We start from the raw sequence: 20,159 nt of genomic DNA on the forward strand, positions 1-20,159 counted from the left end.
AGCAATTGACCTTACCACGTGGGAGATTATAGCTACCTGCGTGACATCCGAGTCCAAGATAATCAACAATGTGGAATGGCTTACTCGGATAATTGTTCATTAAACAAAAAGAAGGGAATAAGAACAGTCCCTTATACCAAAGTGGTTTCCTTAGACACGTGTGTCAAGCTTTCGTCCCTGTGCAATACGATGAGAAGTGTTAGAATGAGAAACATTGAAGGAAATAACAAACAAATGAAATCAACATTAGAAGTCAGTCGTGCATTTGTGGTTACAGCAGCAATTGACCTTACCACGTGGGAGATTATAGCTACCTGCGTGACATCCGAGTCCAAGATAATCAACAATGTGGAATGGCTTACTCGGATAATTGTTCATTAAACAAAACGAAGGGAATAAGAACAGTCCCTTATACCAAAGTGGTTTCCTTAGACACGCGTGTCAAGCTTTCGTCCCTGTGCAATACGATGAAAAGTGTTAGAATGAGAAACATAGAAGGAAATAACAAACAAATGAAATCAACAACAGAAGTCAGTCGTGCATTTGTGGTTACAGCAGCAATTGACCTTACCACGTGGGAGATTATAGCTACCTGCGTGACATTCGAGTCCAAGAAAATCAACAATGTGTAATTGCTCACTTGGATAATTTTTGATTGAACAAAAAGAAGGGAATAAGAACAGTCCCTTATACCAAAGTGGTTTCCTTAGACACGTGTGTCAAGCTTTCGTCCCTGTGCAATACGATGAGAAGTGTTAGAATGAGAAACATTGAAGGAAATAACAAACAAATGAAATCAACATTAGAAGTCAGTCGTGCATTTGTGGTTACAGCAGCAATTGACCTTACCACGTGGGAGATTATAGCTACCTTCGTGACATCCGAGTCCAAGATAATCAACAATGTGGAATGGCCTACTTGGATAATTGTTGATTAAACAAAAAAACTGAATAAGAACAGTCCCTTATACCAAAGTGGTTTCCTTAGACACGTGTGTCAAGCTTTCGTCCCTGTGCAATACGATGAAATGTGTTAGAATGAGAAACATAGAAGGAAATAACAAACAAATGAAATCAACAACAGAAGTCAGTCGTGCATTTGTGGTTACAGCAGCAATTGACCTTACCACGTGGGAGACAATAGCTACCTGCGTGACATTCGAGTCCAAGAAAATCAACAATGTGGAATGGCTTACTTGGATAATTGTTGATTGAACAAAAAGAAGGGAATAAAAACAGTCCCTCATACCAAAGTGGTTTCCTTAGACACGTGTGCCAAGCTTTCGTCCCTGTGCAATAAGATGAGAAGTGTTAGAATGAGAAAAATTGAAGGAAATAACAAACAAATGAAATCAACATTAGAAGTCAGTCGTGCATTTGTGGTTACAGCAGCAATTGACCTTACCACGTGGGAGATTATAGCTACCTGCGTGACATCCGAGTCCAAGAAAATCAACAATGTGGAATAGCCTACTTGGATAATTGTTGATTGAACAAAAAAAAAAATAAGAACAGTCCCTTATACCAAAGTTGTTTCCTTAGACACGTGTGTCAAGCTTTCGTCCCTGTGCAATACGATGAGAAGTGTTAGAATGAGAAACATTGAAGGAAATAACAAACAAATGAAATCAACAACAGAAGTCAGTCGTGCATTTGTGGTTACAGCAGCAATTGACCTTACCACGTGGGAGCTTATAGCTACCTGCGTGACATCCGAGTCCAAGAAAATCAACAATGTGGAATGGCTTACTTGGATAATTGTTGATTGAACAAAAAGAAGGGAATAAGAACAGTCCCTTATACCAAAGTGGTTTCCTTAGACACGTGTGTCAAGCTTTCGTCCCTGTGCACTACGATGAGAAGTGTTAGAATGAGAAACATTGAAGGAAATAACAAACAAATGAAATCAACATTAGAAGTCAGTCGTGCATTTGTGGTTACAGCAGCAATTGACCTTACCACGTGGGAGATTATAGCTACCTTCGTGACATCCGAGTCCAAGATAATCAACAATGTGGAATGGCCTACTTGGATAATTGTCGATTAAACAAAAAAAGAGAATAAGAACAGTCCCTTATACCAAAGTGGTTTCCTTAGACACGTGTGTCAAGCTTTCGTCCCTGTGCAATACGATGAAATGTGTTAGAATGAGCAACATAGAAGGAAATAACAAACAAATGAAATCAACAACAGAAGTCAGTCGTGCATTTGTGGTTACAGCAGCAATTGACCTTACCACGTGGGAGATAATAGCTACCTGCGTGACATTCGAGTCCAAGAAAATCAACAATGTGGAATGGCTTACTTGGATAATTGTTGATTGAACAAAAAGAAGGGAATAAAAACAGTCCCTCATACCAAAGTGGTTTCCTTAGACACGTGTGCCAAGCTTTCGTCCCTGTGCAATAAGATGAGAAGTGTTAGAATGAGAAACATTGAAGGAAATAACAAACAAATGAAATCAACATTAGAAGTCAATCGTGCATTTGTGGTTACAGCAGCAATTGACCTTACCACGTGGGAGATTATAGCTACCTGCGTGACATCCGAGTCCAAGAAAATCAACAATGTGGAATAGCCTACTTGGATAATTGTTGATTGAACAAAAAAAAAAAATAAGAACAGTCCCTTATACCAAAGTAGTTCCCTTAGACACGTGTGTCAAGCTTTCGTCCCTGTGCAATACGATGAGAAGTGTAAGAATGAGAAACATTGAAGGAAATAACAAACAAATGAAATCAACAACAGAAGTCAGTCGTGCATTTGTGGTTACAGCAGCAATTGACCTTACCACGTGGGAGCTTATAGCTACCTGCGTGACATCCGAGTCCAAGAAAATCAACAATGTGGAATGGCTTACTTGGATAATTGTTCATTAAACAAAAAGAAGGGAATAAGAACAGTCCCTTATACCGAAGTGGTTTCCTTAGACACGTGTGTCAAGCTTTCGTCCCTGTGCAATACGATGAGAAGTGTAAGAATGAGAAACATTGAAGGAAATAACAAACAAATGAAATCAACATTAGAAGTCAGTCGTGCATTTGTGGTTACAGCAGCAATTGACCTTACCACGTGGGAGATTATAGCTAGCTGCGTGACATCCGAGTCCAAGAAAATCAACAATGTGGAATGGCCTACTTGGATAAGTGTTGATCAAACAAAAAAAAAATAAGAACAGTCCCTTATACCAAAGTGGTTTCCTTAGACACGTGTGTCAAGCTTTCGTCCCTGTGCAATACGATGAGAAGTGTTAGAATGAGAAACATTGAAGGAAATAACAAACAAATGAAATCAACAACAGAAGTCAGTCGTGCATTTGTGGTTACAGCAGCAATTGACCTTACCACGTGGGAGCTTATAGCTACCTGCGTGACATCCGAGTCCAAGAAAATCAACAATGTGGAATGGCCTACTTGGATAAGTGTTGATTAAAAAAAAAAAAAATAAGAACAGTCCCTTATACCAAAGTTGTTCCCTTAGACACGTGTGTCAAGCTTTCGTCCCTGTGCAATACGATGAGAAGTGTTAGAATGAGAAACATTGAAGGAAATAACAAACAAATGAAATCAACAACAGAAGTCAGTCGTGCATTTGTGGTTACAGCAGCAATTGACCTTACCACGTGGGAGCTTATAGCTACCTGCGTGACATCCGAGTCCAAGAAAATCAACAATGTGGAACGGCTTACTTCGATAATTGTTCATTAAACAAAAAGAAGGGAATAAGAACAGTCCCTTATACCGAAGTGGTTTCCTTAGACACGTGTGTCAAGCTTTCGTCCCTGTGCAATACGATGAGAAGTGTTAGAATGAGAAACATTGAAGGAAATAACAAAAAAATGAAATCAACAACTGAAGTCAGTCGTGCATTTGTGGTTACAGCAGCAATTGACCTTACCACGTGGGAGATTATAGCTACCTGCGTGACATCCGAGTCCAAGAAAATCAACAATGTGGAACGGCTTACTTGGATAATTGTTCATTAAACAAAAAGAATTGAATAAGAACAGTCCCTTATACCAAAGTCGTATCCTTAGACACGTGTGTCAAGCTTTCGTCCCTGTGCAATATGATGAAAAGTGTTAGAATGAGAAACATTGAAGGAAATAACAAACAAATGAAATCAACAACAGAAGTCAGTCGTGCATTTGTGGTTACAGCAGCAATTGACCTCACCACGTTACAGATTATAGCTACCTGCGTGTCATCCGAGTCCAAGAAAATCAACAATGTGGAATGGCTTACTTGGATAATTGATCATCATACAGAAAGAAGGGAATAAGAACAGTCCCTTATACCGATGTGGTTTCCATAGACACGTGTGTCAAGCTTTCGTCCCTGTGCAATACGATGAAAAGTGTTAGAATGAGAAACATTGAAGGAAATAACAAACAAATGAAATCAACATTAGAAGTCAGTCGTGCATTTGTGGTTAAAGCAGCAATTGACCTTACCACGTGGGAGATTATAGCTACCTGCGTGACATCCGAGTCCAAGAAAATCAACAATGTGGAATGGCTTACTTGGATAATTGATCATTATAGAGAAAGAATGAAGTAAGAACAGTTCCTTATACCAAAGTGGTTTCCTTAGACACGTGTGTCAAGCTTTCGTCCCTGTGCAATACGATGAAAAGTGTTAGAATGAGAAACATTGAAGAAAATAACAAACGAATGAAATCAACAACAGAAGTCAGTCGTGCATTTGTGGTTACAGCAGCAATTGACCTTACCACGTGGGAGATTATAGCTACCTGCGTGACATCCGAGTCCAAGAAAATCAACAATGTGGAATGGCTTATTTGGATAATTGTTCATTAAACAAAAAGAAGGGAATAAGAACAGTCCCTTATACCAAAGTGGTTTCCTTAGACACGCGTGTCAAGCTTTCGTCTCTGTGCAATACGATGAAAAGTGTTAGAATGAGAAACATTGAAGAAAATAACAAACGAATGAAATCAACAACAGAAGTCAGTCGTGCATTTGTGGTTACAGCAGCGATTGACCTTACCACGTGGGAGATTACAGCTACCTGCGTGACATCCGAGTCCAAGAAAATGAACAATGTGGAACGGCTTACTTGGATAATTGTTCATTAAACAAAAAGAAGGGAATAAGTACAGTCCCTTATACCAAAGTGGTTTCCTCAGACACGTGTGTCAAGCTTTCGTCCCTGTGCAATACGATGAAAAATGTTAGAATGAGAAACATAAGGGGAAATAACAAACAAATGAAATCAACAACAGAAGTCAGTCGTGCATTTGTGGTTACAGCAGCAATTGACCTCACCACGTTACAGATTATAGCTACCTGCGTGTCATCCGAGTCCAAGAAAATCAACAATGTGGAATGGCTTACTTGGATAATTGATCATCATACAGAAAGAAGGGAATAAGAACAGTCCCTTATACCGATGTGGTTTCCATAGACACGTGTGTCAAGCTTTCGTCCCTGTGCAATACGATGAAAAGTGTTAGAATGAGAAACATTGAAGGAAATAACAAACAAATGAAATCAACATTAGAAGTCAGTCGTGCATTTGTGGTTAAAGCAGCAATTGACCTTACCACGTGGGAGATTATAGCTACCTGCGTGACATCCGAGTCCAAGAAAATCAACAATGTGGAATGGCTTACTTGGATAATTGATCATTATACAGAAAGAATGAAGTAAGAACAGTTCCTTATACCAAAGTGGTTTCCTTAGACACGTGTGTCAAGCTTTCGTCCCTGTGCAATACGATGAAAAGTGTTAGAATGAGAAACATTGAAGAAAATAACAAACGAATGAAATCAACAACAGAAGTCAGTCGTGCATTTGTGGTTACAGCAGCAATTGACCTTACCACGTGGGAGATTATAGCTACCTGCGTGACATCCGAGTCCAAGAAAATCAACAATGTGGAATGGCTTATTTGGATAATTGTTCATTAAACAAAAAGAAGGGAATAAGAACAGTCCCTTATACCAAAGTGGTTTCCTTAGACACGCGTGTCAAGCTTTCGTCTCTGTGCAATACGATGAAAAGTGTTAGAATGAGAAACATTGAAGAAAATAACAAACGAATGAAATCAACAACAGAAGTCAGTCGTGCATTTGTGGTTACAGCAGCGATTGACCTTACCACGTGGGAGATTACAGCTACCTGCGTGACATCCGAGTCCAAGAAAATGAACAATGTGGAACGGCTTACTTGGATAATTGTTCATTAAACAAAAAGAAGGGAATAAGTACAGTCCCTTATACCAAAGTGGTTTCCTCAGACACGTGTGTCAAGCTTTCGTCCCTGTGCAATACGATGAAAAATGTTAGAATGAGAAACATAAGGGGAAATAACAAACAAATGAAATCAACAACAGAAGTCAGTCGTGCAATTGTGGTTACAGCAGCAATTGACCTTACCACGTAAAAGATAATAGCTACCCGCGTGTCATCCGAGTCCAAGAAAATCAACAATGTGGAATGGCTTACTTGGATAATTGTTCATTAAACAAAAAGAAGGGAATAAGAACAGTCCCTTATACCAAAGTGGTTTCCTTAGACACGCGTGTCAAGCTTTCGTCCCTGTGCAATACGATGAAAAGTGTTAGAATGAGAAACATTGAAGAAAATAACAAACGAATGAAATCAACAACAGAAAAATTGTAAAAATTGTAAAAAATTAAAAGATCTTTCTTGGTAATAAAATACCTCTTTTTCTATTGATCTGTTAACGTAGATCACGAAAGTTTTTATTTGAGGGGTCTGCGGCGAATAGTTTAGGAGATATAACGATTTTTGTAGAGAGATTGAATTTTCTGAAGTTTCGTCTCCGGTTTTATGGATTCTTGAACAGAGAAGTCCTCCGAATATATCACTAATCGGTGTCTTGTCCATTTGTATTTCTCTTGTTACATTCCCTTCGTTCCTAGGACCAATAACTTTCCAATCATCCACATCTATTTTCACTTCTTTTTTAGCTGCTTGAATATTTTCGTCATGGCTAATCAATTTCATTATTCCCATCATTTCATCATTGAGTCCATTCAACAGAAGGCCCAAGATTTCTTCGGCGTCTTCTTGTCGGCCTTCAACAAGGAAAGAATCGCTACGTGTTCCGTTTAGCATCGTATAAAACGATGAGGCCTCAAACGAATTGCCATTGTCTATATTGACGAAAGTTTGCTTCTTGTTTTTCTTTTTTGAACCTGACTTGCGTCTTACATTGGGCAGATTATCGAAGTTATTCATAAATTTACACCTGGAATAGTTGAATAATGAAAATACATATATAAAATTGTTATTCAATCAAAGTTGCAAATTATATTAATTTATACTTACATATTTTCACTCATTGTTATTGATTTCAGTGCATTATTGTGAGTGAAGTTCTCTGATAGCCGTTTGAGGAGATTACAAAGTGGTGGGCAAGCAAGTAAGGCTTGTAATATTGAGTTTATATAACGAAAGTTACTTTTGTTTCGTAAACCCCTAGGTTTGAAACTGGTTTGGGTCCCATCAATTTTATAGTTCTTGAGAAATTCTGAAAATTAAAAAATATTACTAACCATGATAAAAACTTGAATTTTCACTGATATTTGTAAGTGAAAACCAAAGCATTCCACTTTTCATCAAGTAAAATGGGTTCAACTGAGTAAAATAATTATCTACTGTAGATGTTACATGTGAATCATTAATTTTATTATCTATTTTCTCATTCGAAATTGTTTTAACATCTTTATCAAATAGACTAGCCCATGATTTTTTCCATACATTTACTGTGGGCTCCTCAATTTAAGATTCATTTTTATCCGAGATGCTACTTTCAATTTTTTCAATTGTCCTATTGGAAATTGTATCATTTTTGATTATCTCTGTATTATCTCTTGCAATAATTTCAACTGTTTTTACAGCTCATTTAGGGGGAGTTGAAGGTTTCGAATGTTTTCCTGTCATCTCATTCTGGATAAAAGGTTTTGTGATTGATAATCCATTGTAATTGATTACAGATTTTCTACACTCATTTTCTGAAAAAGTTGATATTAGTTGATTCATTATTATATTACATATTCATATTGACCATGAATAATTCTTTTAAGATCTCTATACTTACTTGCAGAAAATTTTTGTTTAACTCTACAGGGTAATTTGTATTCACTAGAATTGGTAAATAATATATTATTTATAATACGGACCTCTTCTTCTTCTAACGCAGTTAACTCCAAGAAATGTAGATTCTGAAAAAAAAAATAACAATATAATAGTTGAAATCATTTTGGAAATTATAATATTTCTGTATATAGTATATCCAAAGTCCCTTGAAATAGTCTATAAAAACGCTTGGCCAGAGATAATTGCAAAACAGTCATAAACCAGTAAGGCGAAATTTATATCCCTCAGTGGAAGCAGAAGGCTGAATGATAATGATGTACAGGGTGATTCTCCGCGATGGCTTATTGTTTATGGAAAACTAATAATAATTTTCTGCTGAAAATTTCAACAATTTCAGATTACTACCTACTTATTTCAAACGGCACACCCAGTATATTATTGCATTATCAGATAGCTTGGTTGATGATAATTTCAGCAATATGGAAATACTTGAGTATAAGCTGAACAGTTCATAAGTTGAAGAGATTCCTATAGATATCTAATGAAGAGTTTTTTGGAAAAATCTATATTTTTTTATTCATTCAGTCAATTTTACGTAGATATAAAAAGAGAGGGGTCTCAAGCAAACTCTATACTTGAAGAATTTTCGAGGAAAATCTTCAACTGAGGAAAACTGCAATTTCTCATTGAATGGAGTAGTCTATGACTTCCAGAAAACATGAAAAGAAACTAAAAAGTCGAAATTTCTTGAATTGTAATAAATTTTTCGTTAAGAAAGTTGAAAATTCATAAACCAATAAAAAAAAACTAACTACATAAAATATAACTGATTTTTGAAAATATTCGAATAAATGAAAATATCCCTAAGCTAGTATTAAAAAAATTACCTCCATATTCAAACAATTAACTATTTAAACATGAAACTTTCCACTAGAAATATCACTTCAACAACTGTTTATAAAGTAACTCTTTGAAGAATGTTCGCTAATCTGAGGTTACTTTCAATTTGTCAACCCGGCATGGTTGACGAACATAGAATATTTTTCTTCTTCTTAACTATGTACAGGTCGAGCCATATACCTAATGTTAGGGGCAAGTTGCACCATTTGCCTAAACATTGATTAAAATTTCAACATTGATTAATTTCTGATTTCTTTCGAGAAATCATAGAGTAATCAACGTTTAAATTTTTAATTAATGTTTAGGCAAATGGTGCAACTGGCCCTTTGTCTATTGGGTTAAATATAGAAGTGCGCGTGCGCCGCATACTTTTTTGTTCATTCAGTCAATTTTACGTAGATATAAAAAGAGAGGGGTCTCAAGCAAATTCTATACTTAAGGAGATTTCGAGGAAAAACTTCAACTAAGGAAAACTGCAATTTCTCATTGAATGGAGTAGTCTATGACTTCCAGAAAACATGAAAACAAACTAAAAAGTCGAAATTTCATGAATTGTAATAAATTTTTTGTTATGATGGTTGAAAATCCATAAACCAATAAAAAAAAACTAACTACATGAAATATAACTGATATTTGAAAATATTCGAATAAATTAAAACAACCCTAAGCTAGTATTAAAAAAATTACCTCCATATTCAAACAATTTTCTATTTAAACATGAAACTTTCCACTAGAAATATCACTTCAACAACTGTTTATAAAGTAACTCTTGGAAGAATATTCGCTAAACTGAGGTTACTTACAATTTGTCAACCCGGCATGGTTGACGAACATAGAATATTTTTCTTCGTCTTAACTATGTACATGTCAAGCCATATACCTTATATTAGGGGCCAGTTGCACCATTTGCCTAAACATTGATTAAAATTTAAACATTGATTGATTTCTGATTTCTCTTGAGAAATCATAGAGTAATCAACGTTTAAATTTTTAATTAATGTTTAGGCAAATGGTGCAACTGGCCCCTAGTCTATTAGGTAGAATATAGAAGTGCGCGTGCGCCTCATTTTAAATTTCAATAATAATATATATAATCATAATAATAATTTTCAAACAGATAGTTCCTAAACTGTGCTCGAAATAAAAAATTCCAATCCCACAAAATTATCTGTATTTCGTTTCTTCATTTCCAGCTTAATTTTATTGTAATCTATGGTCCACAGTTCGCATTGAAAAAATGTCCAGCGGACAGGATAAATAGATGGCGCTAGTGTAGCTAAGGGTATATTTGTATTTTGTGGTTTCTGTAATCTGCATTCCGTGGTTTCATGTTAAGCGTGGTTATATTCATAGATAAATACAAATGTACCCCTTATATATGGTTATAATTGATTCTGATAAATGTGGCAAGCTGAAAAATAAATATTAAATTCTGTTGATAATTATAACATAGGTAATGAGAAAACCATTTTCTGTTGATATTTCGACATTTCGATCTTTAGCGGAATATAACAATTATGTTAAATTATTATATTTACTTTAATATTATTTTTGTGTCTCCCGACCAAAGTACAAATTTCCGAAATTATTTTTTGTTCCCGATAATAGGGACATTCGATCTGCCAACCGAAGAAAGCGAACATACTTTTGTTGGATAGCACATATGCCTACTTATGCGTTTCGGCCCTGGCACACACACCGGACTCATCAGGGTGACTTTGGTATAATTGTGTGTGCCGTGTCACAGACGCTTGGGAAATTTATTATTATCGGGAGCCGCCGGGACTCGAACCCGGCACCTTGTCGCATCACGGTGAGTGAGTCTACCTCTTAACGTCTAGGCTACCGAATGCTGTGTTTATTGTTGCTATGTGGAGCTTTATGAGAAGCCGCCACACTTTCATCTTTTTTGAAGTTTTTTATGAAATTTACCTTAGAACATAGAATATACTCTAAGAAATTAGCCTTCTAGCGATTCAGTGAATAGTTTTCTATTCAGTGAGTAGTTGATATTTATGAATATTCGTTACTATTCACTGATGATGATTAGATAGTTGAGTAATTAATCATTTGTGAAGTTAAGAATGAAAGTTTGAATGATCACTTTTCAGGAATAATTGAAGAAAGATATTGAAATTGGAGATCACATATGTTGAAATTGATAGATATAATTGAATTGTAATTATTCATTTCATAGTAGAAACTGGTATTCGTCCAAAGAAACATGAATAGAATTGGGAATTTATAAATAAAAAAATATAAAAATTGAATATAAGATTCTAACATATGAATTTAGCAATAAAGAGTTCTAATAATAACAATATAAGATTCTACATTCGCAATTTAATGCGGTCTTTTTAATCGATTGCAGAGTTTATTCATTTGAAACCTTGCTTTCATATTTCATATGCATTGTCATTTCTAGACATTACTCTATTTCATTGGTCAATTATTGTTTGATTCTGAATTGCGAAACGACGAATTTTTCTATTCTTTTAAATCTGAGGTCTAAAAATGTAAAAGAATTGAATAGACTTAACCAATCCTTATTCAGAAGCAAATTCTAGAGGTTTTAGGCATGTACATTAGTAAATGGTGGAACATCCAAAATGTTACCAAATCGAGGCCTATGCCATTGAATAGTTGGTATCCCAGACAATCGAAACTACTAGCGTACACCAGATGTAAATTATAAGCACAGACCTTCAACTGTAGTAAGAGAGAAATTCAATATATTCTGAGTTCTCATGTCTAATATCTAGGATAATAAAATTTAAAGAAATCCAATCTGACCTTGGACAGAACTTTTTTTTGAGTAATTATTCAACTGAGTTTTGATTTTCAAGTGAATTAGAGGACCAATAGAAAAAAAAAATTTCATAATAATCAGAGACGAGAATTCTCCAAAAAAATTGTTCTGACCCAGGAAAAGGTTATAAAACGGAAATTAATGAGTGTTTTGTTTTGGGTCATTATAGATATAGGTTAATTCAGAGTTTATGACTGGTATATTTGTGTTTTTTGTGAAACAAAAAAAAATTACATGATTCGAGTGCATGAGGTACGATCTTCCAAAATATCCTCATTTATCTAGGTTACAGAAGTAGGAGAACGTAGCGCCGCTGAACACAGGGGAAAATTATAAAGTTTGGTCAAGTTTTTTTTTATTATATTGAGCGAAATTCACCTGATTTCAAGAGCAAAGAAAAAGGAATAAAGAGTCCAAAGTCCTGAAATAGCTAATACTGTTTATGGTTGATTGGAATTTTCACGAAGACGATCTTTTTTTCCTTCTGAGATAGTAGTTCTTGCAAAAATTTAATTTAAGTTTTAGGAAAAGAAATTTCTTCAAAAAAAACAAACAAAATTTTACATTTATACAAAGTTCGTTTATTAAAATATAATATTTATTTTTTATATACATATACATATACATATATATAACATTGTAAAGTCAATTAATCATATTATCCCGAAATACAAGACATGGCATTTCTCATGAAACAACAGAAAAATATTACAATGTTCAGCATCCTTAAATCTAATCTGTACAAATTAACAACTATATCAATGAATCTTTACACTTCACACCGTATCACCTCTTCGATAAAATAATAAATAAGGAACTCTATCTCCTTGACGTTTAAGAACATCTTCTTCCGTAACTCTGTTCATTTTAGAGTCATCAAACCTCAACCATGTATTATACCCCGAATGGAAGGTATCTGCTATATAATGCCCATAGCTGGCCTCCTTTCCTACATGGTATACTACAGATATTAATTTATATTGTCTCTCCGCTGAAGTATTCGTCCTTCCAGATAATATTTTAGAATCAATCTGCAGATTGATGGGAAATTCTATAGTCTTCATTATTTTAGTGCAGCCATTCATTCTGTATTCGAAGCATTTCAAATGTAATACTAAAACTACAGGCAACTTCTCTATCATCACTTGCTGCCATGCTTCAACCGTTTCTTACATTTCGATGATGTCAGACCCTTTAGTTTGTTCTTGGTTGTAAGGCCTTTTAATGCTTCAGCTATGTTATTTGCTTTCCTAATATTTAATGGCAATGTTAGGAATGGTTCAATATTTTCTGAAGTTTCGTCTCCGGTTTTATGGATTCTTGAACAGAGAAGTCCTCCGAATATATCACTAATCGGTGTCTTGTCCATTTGTATTTCTCTTGTTACATTCCCTTCGTTCCTAGGACCAATAACTTTCCAATCATCCACATCTATTTTCACTTCTTTTTTAGCTGCTTGAATATTTTCGTCATGGCTAATCAATTTCATTATTCCCATCATTTCATCATTGAGTCCATTCAACAGAAGGCCCAAGAATTCTTCGGCGTCTTCTTGTCGGCCTTCAACAAGGAAAGAATCGCTAAGTGTTTCGTTTAGCATCGTATAAAACGATGAGGCCTCAAACGAATTGCCATTGTCTATATTGACGAAAGTTTGCTTCTTGTTTTTCTTTTTTGAACGTGACTTGCGTCTTACATTGGGCAGATTATCGAAGTTATTCATAAATTTACACCTGGAATGGTTGAATAATGAAAATACATATATAAAATTGTTATTCAATCAAAGTTGCAAATTATATTAATTTATACTCACATATTTTCACTCATTGTTATTGATTTCAGTGCATTATTGTGAGTGAAGTTCTCTGATAGCCGTTTGAGGAGATTACAAAGTGGTGGGCAAGCAAGTAAGGCTTGTAATATTGAGTTTATATAACGAAAGTTACTTTTGTTTCGTAAACCCCTGGGTTTAAAACTGGTTTGGGTCCCATCAATTTTATAGTTCTTGAGAAATTCGGAAAATTAAAAAATATTACTAACCATGATAGAAACTTGAATTTTCACTGATATTTGTAGGTGAAAACCAAAGCATACCACTTTTCATCAAGTAAAATGGGTTCAACTAAGTAAAATAATTATCTACTGTAGATGTAAGCAAATTGTTAGTTGAAAGTAAGATGAATATATAAAAATAGATATGGTTTTGAACTCACCTCCTAACATATGAGTGGCTGAATCTATTTTTTTGACTACTTTTGTATGTTTTAAAGATGTTACAAGTGAATCATTAATTTTATTGTCTATTTTCTCATTCGATATTGTTTTAACATCTTTATCAAATAGACTAGCCCATGATTTTTTCCATACAATTACTGTGGGCTCCTCAATTTTAAATTCATTTTTATTCGAGATGCTACTTTCAATTTTTTCAATTGTCCTATTGGAAATTGTATCATTTTTGATTATCTCTGTATTATCTCTTGCAATAATTTCAACTGTTTTTACAGCTCAACTGGGGGGAGTTGAAGGTTTCGAATGTTTTCCTGTCATCTCATTCTGGATAATAGGTTTTGTAATTGATAATCCATTGTAATTGATTACAGATTTTCTACACTCATTTTCTGAAAAAGTTGATATTAGTTGATTCATTATTATATTGCATATTCATATTGACCATGAATAATTCTTTTAAGATCTCTATACTTACTTGCAGAAAATTTTTGTTTAACTCTACAGGGTAATTTGTATTCACTAGAATTGGTAAATAATATATTATTTATAATACGGACCTCTTCTTCTTCTAACTGAGTTAACTCCAAGAAATGTAGATTCTGAAAAAAAAAATAACAATATAATAGTGGAAATCATTTCGGAAATTATAATATTTCTGTATATAGTATATCCAAAGTCCCTTGAAATAGTCTATAAAAACGCTTGGCCAGAGATAATTGCAAAACAGTCATAAACCAATAAGGCGAAATTTATATCCCTCAGTGGAAGCAGAAGGCTGAATGATAATGATGTACAGGGTGATTCACCGCGATGGCTTATTGTTTATGGAAAACTAATAATAATTTTCTGCTGAAAATTTTAACAATTTCAGATTACTACCTAGTTATTTCAAACGGCACACCCAGTATATTAGTGCATTATCAGATAGCTTGGTTGATGATAATTTCAGCAATATGGCAATACTTGAGTATAAGCTGAACAGTTCATAAGTTGAAGAGATTCCTATAGATTTCTAATGAAAAGTTTCTTGGAAAAATCTATATTTTTTTATTCATTCAGTCAATTTTACGTAGATATAAAAAGAGAGGGGTCTCAAGCAAACTCTATACTTGAAGAGTTTTCGAGGAAAAACTTCAACTAAGGAAAACTGCAATTTCTTATTGAATGGAGTAGTCTATGACTTCCAGAAAACATGAAAAGAAACTAAAAAGTCGAAATTTCTTGAATTGTAATAAATTTTTCGTTAAGAAAGTTGAAAATTCATAAACCAATGAAAAAAAATAACTACATGAAATATAACTGATATTCGAAAATATTCGAATAAATGAAAATAACCCTAAGCTAGTATTAAAAAAATTTACCTCCATATTCAAACAATTAACTATTTAAACATGAAACTTTCCACTAGAAATATAACTTCAACAACTGTTTAAGAAGTAACTCTTGGAAGAATGTTCGCTGAACTGAGGTTACTTACAATTTGTCAACCTGGCATGGTTGACGAGCATAGAATATTTTTCTTCTTCTTAACTATGTACTGGTCGAGCCATATACCTAATATTAGGGGCAAGTTGCACCATTTGCCTAAACATTGATTAAAATTTAAACATTGATTAATTTCTGATTTCTCTTGAGAAATCATAGAGTAATCAACGTTTAAATTTTTAATTAATGTTTAGGCAAATGGTGCAACTGGCTCTTTGTCTATTGGGTGAAATATAGAAGTGCGCGTGCGCCGCATCTTTTTTTGTTCATTCAGTCAATTTTACGTAGATATAAAAAGAGAGGGGTCTCAAGCAAATTCTATACTTAAGGAGTTTTCGAGGAAAAACTTCAACTAAGGAAAACTGCAATTTCTCATTGAATGGAGTAGTCTATGACTTCCAGAAAACATGAAAAGAAACTCAAAAGTCGAAATTTTATGAATTGTAATAAATTTTTCGTTATGATGGTGGAAAATCCATAAACCAATAAAAAAAAACTAACTACATGAAATATAACTGATATTTGAAAATATTCGAATAAATTAAAACAACCCTAAGCTAGTATTAAAAAAATTACCCCCATATTCAAAAAATTTTTTATTTAAACATGAAACTTTCCACTAGAAATATCACTTCAACAACTGTTTATAAAGTAACTCTTGGAAGAATATTCGCTAAACTGAGGTTACTTACAATTTGTCAACCCGGCATGGTTGACGAACATATATAATAATATTTCTCTTCGTCTTAACTATGTACAGGTCGAGCCATATACCTTATATTAGGGGCCAGTTGCACCATTTGCCTAAACAATGATTAAAATTTAAACATTGATTAATTTCTGATTTCTCTTGAGAAATCATAGAGTAATCAATGTTAAAATTTTTAATAAATGTTTAGGCAAATGATGCAACTGGCCCTTAGTCTATTAGGTAGAATATAGAAGTGCGCGTGCGCCTCATATTAAATTTCAATAATAATATATATAATAATAATAATTTTCAATTAGATAATTTCTAAACTGTGCTCGAAATAAAAAATTCCAATACCACAAAATTATCTGTATTTCGTTTCTTCATTTCCAGCTTAATTTGATTGTAATCTATGGTCCACAGTTCGCATTGAAAAAGTGTCCAGCGGACAGGATAAATAGAAGGCGCTAGTGTAGCTAGAGGGTATATTTGTATTTTGTGGTTTCTGTAATCTGCATTCCGTGGTTTCATTTTAAGCGTGGTTATATTCATAGATAAATACAAATGTACCCCTTATATATGGTTATAATTGATTCTGATAGATGTGGCAAGCTGAAAAATAAATATTGAATTCTGTTGATCATTATAACATAGGTAATGAGAAAACCATTTTCTGTTGATATTTCGACATTTCGATCTTCAGCGGAATATAACAATTATGTTAAATTATTATATTTACTTTGATATTATTTTTGTGTCTCCCGACCAATGTACAAATTTCCGAAATTATTTTTTGTTCCCGATAATAGGGACATTCGATCTGCCAACCCAAGAAAGCGAACATACTTTTGTTGGATAGCACATATGCCTACTTATGCGTTTCGTCCCTGGCACACACACCGGACTCATCAGTGTGACTTTGGTATAATTGTGTGTGCCGTGTCACAGACGCTTGGGGAATTTATTATTATCGGGAGCCGCCGGGACTCGAACCTGGCACCTTGTCGCATCTCGGTGAGTGATTCTACCTCTTAACGTCTAGGCTACCGAATGCTGTGTTTATTGTTGCTATGTGGAGCTTTATGAGAAGCCGCCACACTTTCATCCTTTTTGAAGTTTTCTATGAAATTTACCTCAGAACAAAGAATATACTCTAGGAAATTAGCCTTCTAGCTATTCAGTGAATAGTTTTCTATTCAGTGAGTAGTTGATATTTATGAATATTCGTTACTATTCACTGATGATGATTAGATAGTTGAGTAATTAATTATTTGTGAAGTTACGAATGAAAGTTTGAATGATCACTTTTCAGGAATAATTGAAAAAAGATATTGAAATTGGAGATCACATATGTTGAAATTGATAGATACAATTGAATTATAATTATTCATTTCATAGTAGAAACTGGTATTCGTCCAAAGAAACATGAATAGAACTGGGATTTTTTGAATGGAAAAATATAAAAATTGAATATAAGATTCTAACATATGAATTAAGCAATAAAGAGTTCTAATAATAACAATATAAGATTCTACATTCGAAATTTAATGCCGTCTTTTTAATCGATTGCAGAGTTTATTCATTTGAAACCTTGCTTTCATATTTCATATGCATTGTCATTTCTAGACATTACTCTATTTCATTGGTCAATTATTGTTTGATTCTGAATTGCGAAACGACGAATTTTTCTATTCTTTTAAATCTGAGGTCGAAAAATGTAGAAGAATTGAATAGACTTGACCAATCCTTATTCAGAAGCAAATTCTAGAGGTTTTAGGCATGTACATTAGTGAATGGTGGAACATCCAAAATGTTACCAAATAAAGGCCTATGCTATTGAATAGTTGGTATCCCAGACAATCGAAACTATTAGCGTACACCAGATGTAAATTATAAGCACAGACCTTCAACTGTAGTAAGAGAGAAATTCAATATATTCTGAGTTCTCATGTCTAATATCCAGGATGATAAAATTTAAAGAAATCCAATCTGACCTTGGACAGATCTTTTTTTTCGAGTAATTATTCAACTAAGTTTTGATTTTCAAGTGAATTAGAGGACCAATAGAAGAAAGAAATTTTATAGTAATCAGAGACGAGAATTCTCCAAAAAAATTGTTCTGACCCAGGAAAAGGAATAATAGGTTATAAAACGGAAATTAATGAGTGTTTTGTTTTGGGTCATTAAAGATATAGGTTAATTCAGAGTTCATGACTGGTATATTTATGATTTTTGTGAAACAAAAAGAAATTACATGATTCGAGTGCATGAGGTACGATCTTCCAAAATATCCTCATTTATCTAGGTTACAGAAGTAGGAGAACGTAGCGCCGCTGAACACAGGGGGAAATTATAAAGTTTGGTCAAGTTTCTTTTCATTACATTGAGCGAAATTCACCTGATTTCAAGAGCAAAAAAAAAGGAATAAAGAGTCCAAAGTCCTGAAATAGCTAATACTGTTAATGGTTCATTGAAATTTTCACGAAGACGACCTTCTTTTCCTTTCTGAGATCGTAGTTCTTATAAAAATTTGATTTAAGTTTCAGGAAAAGAAATTTCTTCAAAAAAACAAACAAAATTTTACATTCATACAAAGTTCGTTTATTAAAATATAATATTTATTTTTTATATACATATGTATATATATATATATATAACATTGTATAGTCAATTTATCATATTCTCCCGAAATACAATTCATGGCATCACTCATGAAACAACAGAAAAATATTACAATGTTCAGCATCCTTAAATCTAATCTGTACAAATTAACAACTTTATCAATGAATCTTCACACTTCACACCGTATCACTCCTTCGATAAAATAATAAATAAGGAACTATATCTCCTTGACGTTTAAGAACATCTTCTTCCGTAACTCTGTTTATTTTAGAGTCATCAAACCTCAACCATGTATTATACCCCGAATGGAAAGTATCTGCTATATAATGCCCATAGCTGGCCTCCTTTCCTACATGGTATACTACAGATATTAATTTATATTGTCTCTCCGCTGAAGTATTCGTCCTTCCAGATAATATTTTAGAATCAATCTGCAGATTGATGGAAAATTCTATAGTCTTCATTATTTCAGTGCAGCCATTCATTCTGTATTCGAAGCATTTCAAATGTAATACTAAAACTACAGGCAACTTCTCTATCATCACTTGCTGCCATGCTTCAACCGTTTCTTTCGTTTTCGATGATGTTAGACCCTCTAGTTTGTTCTTGGTTGTAAGGCCTTCTAATGCTTCAGCTATGTTATTTGCTTTCTTAATATTCAATGGCAATGTTAGGAATGGTTCAATATTTTCTGAAGTTTCGTCTCCGGTTTTATGGATTCTTGAACAGAGAAGTCCTCCGAATATATCACTAATCGGTGTCTTGTCCATTTGTATTTCTCTTGTTACATTCCCTTCGTTCCTAGGACCAATAACTTTCCAATCATCCACATCTATTTTCACTTCTTTTTTAGCTGCTTGAATATTTTCGTCATGGCTAATCAATTTCATTATTCCCATCATTTCATCATTGAGTCCATTCAACAGAAGGCCCAAGAATTCTTCGGCGTCTTCTTGTCGGCCTTCAACAAGGAAAGAATCGCTACGTGTTCCGTTAAGCATCGTATAAAACGATGAGGCCTCAAACGAATTGCCATTGTCTATATTGACGAAAGTTTGCTTCTTGTTCTTCTTTTTTGAACGTGACTTGCGTCTTACATTGGGCAGATTATCGAAGTTATTCATAAATTTACACCTGGATTAGTTGAATAATGAAAATACATTTATAAATTTGTTATTCAATCAAAGTTGCAAATTATATTAATTTATACTTACATATTTTCACTCATTGTTATTGATTTCAGTGCATTATTGTGAGTGAAGTTCTCTGATAACCGTTTGAGGAGATTACAAAGTGGTGGGCAAGCAAGTAAGGCTTGTAATATTGAGTTTAT

Source organism: Harmonia axyridis, chromosome 2 (genome assembly GCF_914767665.1).
Source record: "Harmonia axyridis chromosome 2, icHarAxyr1.1, whole genome shotgun sequence".
Classification (NCBI taxonomy): domain Eukaryota; kingdom Metazoa; phylum Arthropoda; class Insecta; order Coleoptera; family Coccinellidae; genus Harmonia; species Harmonia axyridis.